The sequence below is a fragment of the Octodon degus genome, unplaced genomic scaffold (assembly GCF_000260255.1).
Source record: "Octodon degus isolate 3935 unplaced genomic scaffold, OctDeg1.0 scaffold00167, whole genome shotgun sequence".
NCBI classification, from domain to species: Eukaryota; Metazoa; Chordata; class Mammalia; order Rodentia; family Octodontidae; genus Octodon; species Octodon degus.
Genome location: NW_004524743.1, coordinates 3,931,448 through 3,936,346, shown reverse-complemented (window position 1 = coordinate 3,936,346; position 4,899 = coordinate 3,931,448). Strand labels below are relative to the sequence as shown.

Here is a 4,899-nt window from a genome sequence, read left to right as displayed (position 1 = left end):
AAGACACACTTCTATGATAGAAATGTTTTATTCTTAAAACTTGATAAAGTTGGTATAACAAAAGTTTCACTGTGAAGCAATCTTAGGAAAACATCCAGAAAGTCTCAACTTTTAAGCAACATAACCTTCTGATGAGTTGTCTGTAATAAACTAGCTGCAAAAAGTATAAGTATTGGATTACTACCTAAAATATAATGAAACGTTGCAGGAACTGTATTGTTTGTCTATTGCTAAATAGAAATCTGCCAACTTTTAAAAACCAGCACTTATTATGGCTAGGTTTTTACTCCAGATTTTAAAAGCCTGAAATTAATGTCTTGGCCAAGCTGAGGTTCTGGTGGGAAAATCCACTTCGAAATGCTTGTTCGCAGAACTCAGTCCCTTGTCCTTGAAGGACAAAACTGTTGGCTTCTTGGTAGCTGCCACCAACTAGCACTTTAAAATGCTCCTGAATTCGCAACACCAAAGAGTGGTAGAGGACGAGAAATTAGTTCAGGCCCAACTGAAAGACCTCTCTTTCTAAAGTCAACTATACTGTATAGTGTAAATTACTCACAGGAGGAAAAGCCACCAAACTGAAAGTTTGGAGGACTGGGTAGAACATGTTCACCAGAGGAACAGGAGGGAAACCTTGGGGACCATCCTCAAATTCTGGCAGAAAACAACATAGATTGAAAATAATACAAATGCTAGATTGAATAAAAGAAGACAAACACCAACCGGACATCCTGTTCAACACTACTGAAGTTCAAAAGGAACAAAAATTAACTGGTGCTGTTAGAAACTAAGAAAGTGGTGACCATGAGAACGAAGGAGGTGGGCTGGTGAGATGGCTCAGTGGTCTAAAAGCACCTACTTAGAACAAGCTTAGCAAAGCACAGGGACCGCAGTTCAATCCCCCAGCACCACATGCCAGCCAGCCCCGCCCCCTGGTGGGCTGAGCTTGCCCCCCCCCACATAAAAAAAAATTAAAAAAAAAAAAAAAGAACGAAGGAGGAATAGATACAACAGAGAACAGGAAAAGAAGGACTCGCTCAAGACCAGAGGCTAAGGAAGGTGTTCCATGGCAGTTGAGATGAGGCCTGTGTCCACATGCACCTAAGACTCCATCAGAGAAGACAGAGACCAGTAAATAAACATCTACCATGAACTGGGAAAGTAAAGGAGTGCTCTGAAGGTACATAAAATGTGATTAAAACTACTGTGAATGTTAATTTTTTAATATATATTGATTACAATAAAAGACACATTGCTGCTAATCCCTCCCAATATACTTCCTTTACTTTACACATACTTACATCCTCACCCACTTTCTGAAGCAGTTCAGGAGCTGCCTCAGTGTCCTGAATCAGTTCAAAATGTTACCTTTCATTGTCATTTTGACTCTGGGGAAAAGCCAGAAGTCACACAGTGCCAGATCTTGTGGTTAAGGTGGATAAAAATACATGGTGACATTTCACAAGCCTGCTTTTTTGTTGGATGACACACAGCAGCAGCATTTACTGTATTTTGTTATTATGAAAGACTTCCAGAACTGCTTAAGAAAGTGGGAAGAATAATGGGATGTGTGTTTAAAGCAAAGGAGTACATTGTGGAAGGGGATTAATGGCAGTGTGTCTTTTACCATAATCATTTTTGATGTATATATTACATTTAGGTGCTAGGGAGATAGCTCAGTGGTCTAAGTGTCTGCCTGGCAAGCACAAGGACCCAAGTTCAATCCCCAGTATGTCATGCCATGCCAACCCCAGAACCCATGCACACCATGCCATCTTAGAAACCAAATGTGGTTGTGCATGCTGATAATCCCAGCACTGGGGAGACTGAAACAGAAGGATCACTATGAATCTGAACTGAATAGGGAGACCCCGTATCAAATAATGTTTCTAAAAAATAAAATCTTGGGGAAGTAGTCTCCAAACCAGGCAGCAAGATGGACATGGGATTCTTCCACGGAACAAGTGCAGAACAGGATAATCAGTTCAGCAACAAACAGAAGGAACTACTGAAAGAGCTGAAATTTACAGAATGCCTAAAAAAAGATTGACATGAGCAAAGTAAATTTGCAGGTTATAAAGGCTTGGATGACAAAACAAGTAGCAGAAATCCTTGCATTTGAGGATAATATTGTGATTGAGTTTATATTCAACCAAATGGAAGTGAAGAATCCAGATTCCAAAATGATGCAAATCAACCTGACTGGGTTTTTGAATGGGAAAAATGCTAGAGAATTTATGGGAGAACTTTGGGCCCTGCTGTTAAGTGCACAAGAAAACATCATTGGAATCCCTTCTGCTTTCCTAGAACTAAAGAAAGAAGAAATAAAAGAGACAGATTGAACAAGAAAAATTGGCATCAATGAAAAGGCAGGATGAAGACAAAGATAAGAGGGATAAGGAAGAAAAAGAAAACAGCAGAGAAAAAAAAGAGAGGTCTCAAGGCCCAAGAAGATGCAAATCCAGATCTCCTTCCCCTAGAAGATGATCTTTCCCTGCCAGGAGAGAGAGAAAGCTCAATTGTTCTCCATCTCCCCAATACAGAACCGACAGCTAGAGTCCTTCCCATGCTCCAGAAAAAAAGAAACTCCAGAGTTCCCTGAACCTTCAGTGAAAGTAAATAATCACATGAAAGTTCTTGAACCAGTGAAAGTTCAAAAGGCCACATCTACTAGTGACATCCTGAAAGTTCCCAAGCCCAAACTCACACCAGAACCTAAAGAACCTACTCCAGAAAAGAAAGACACGGTCAAAATCTCGGTCACGTTCCAAATCAAGGTCACAGACCCGTTCTTGCTCTCCTTCTCATACTCGACCAAGAAGGTGCCATAGGTCCCAATCAAGATAATATTCACCCAGAAGGCAGCCAAGCAAGCACAAGGAGACCACTCCTCAAAGAAGAACCGCACCATGACGAATGCCGCCTCCTCCAAGGCATGGGAGTGGATCTCCAGTAAGAGGAAGGAGGCAGTCATCAGCATCACTGTCTGGGAGCAGTTCATCATCCTCCTCATCTCGTTCCCGGTCACCACCAAAGAAACCTCCCAAGAGGAAATCCAGGCCCCCTCGAAAAACTCATAGGTTATCTCCTTCAGCAAATCCTCCGAGGTGAAGGCACAGGTCATCCCTGCCAGCTACTCCACCACCAAAAATGTGTCATTCTCCAACACTCCAGAAGTCCAACCGTACAAGTGAAAGCCGTGTTTCTGTGTCTCTGAGAACTTCAGTGACAAAACATAAAAGTACTGAGAAAAGAAGACTTACCATCACCAGCACCACAGCCTAGAAAAGGAGAGTTAGCTGAATCTGAAGAAGATAAAGGTGGCAAAAGAGCTGCAGTTGATTCTGTGCCACAGAGAGGCCAGTACAGATGACAGAACCAGTGTTTTCCATCTGACTCTGGCTCCTCCTCTTCCTCTGAAGATGAGCGACCCAAGCTCACCATGTGAAAAATGGTGAGGCAGGCCAGCGGAGGAGACAGTCTCCTTCCCAGAGTGCGTCTCCATCACTACGAAAGCGCCAGAAAGAGACCTCCCCTCGGATGCAGATGGGAAGAGGGAAAGTGATGGCAATCGCCAGTGACTAAAAGTGGCAGACAAGGAGAAGCCCCTCCCCTCCACCAGCAGGTAGATGCCGCTGGCCCTCACCAGTTCCTCCTTCTCAGCAGCGCAGGTCCCCCACACCATCGCCATGACACGCGGTGCTCACCTTCCCCAGAAGATGCTCTCTTACCATACAGAGGCAGTGCTCTCCTCTCTCACCTCCAAAGAGAAGGACGGCTTTGCCCCCACCCCCTCCAAAGAGAAGGGCATTGCCATCCCCACTACCAAAGCGCTGGGTCACCCCCTTTCCACCTCCCAAACAGAGAAGCTCCCTAGTGACCAAGAGACACACACCTTCTGTCTCATCAAAGCCTGAGAAAGTGTTTTCCCCAAGCCGTGCTCGCAGGGAGATAGTCACCACAACCAAACAGATGGCATTTTCCCTCACTGTGGCCTCCAGCTCCTCAGACCTCAAGCCCTCACCTGCTTGAAGAGGAACTTCAGCCTCACCCTGAAGAAGGCAGTCCACATCTCTGAATATCAGGCCCATTAGAAGAGTCTCCAATCAAGATTTTTTCCAAATTTGTGGACTGTCTTTTCACTTTGTTGGTAATATCTTTTGACATGCAAAAATTCTCAATAAGAGTTGGTCCCATTTGTTAATTCTTTCAAACATTACCCGTGTGTTTGATTTTTGTTCATAAACTCTTTGCCTACCCCTAGGTCTTCAAGAGTTCCTCCTACTTTCTCTTCCAGGAGATGAAATGTTTCTGTTTTAATGTTCAGGTCTTTAATCCATTTTTTACTTTAGCTTAGTGCATGGTGATAGACCTGGGTCAAGTTTTAGTTTTTGACATGTAGAGAGCCAGTTTTTCCAGCACCATTTTTTAAACAGGCTATCTTTCTTCCAGTGAGTATGTTTGGCCCTTTGTCGAAGATAAGGTGGTTGAGTGTGTTGATAGAGGCTCCTGTGTCTTCTAATCTATTCCATTGATTCTCAGGTCTATTTTGATGCCAGTACCATGCTGATTTTAGCACAGTAGCCTTGTAGTATATTTTCAAGTCAGGAATTGTAATGCCTCCTGCCTTGTCTTTGTTTCCCAGGATTGCCTTTGCTATTCTAGGTCATTTCTGGCTCCAAGTAAATTTTAGAAATGATTTCTCTAGGTCTATCAGGTATGTTGGTGGTAGTTTGATTGGGATTCCATTAAATCTGTACAATAATTTTGGGAGTTTGGCCATCTTCACGTTAGTTCTTCCTATCTAGGAGCATGGAATATCTTTCCGTTTTCTGAAATCCTCTACAATCTCTTTTTTAAGAGTACTGTAATTTTCCTTGAAAAGATCTTTGACTTCTTTAG

General features: G+C 43.1%; 1 pseudogene; it reads left to right on the top strand.

The window, feature by feature from the left end:
* Nucleotides 1–1,933: 1,933 nt before the first annotated feature.
* The window catches only part of LOC101565053, a 16,430-nt pseudogene continuing 13,464 nt past the window's right edge, over nucleotides 1,934–4,899 (top strand).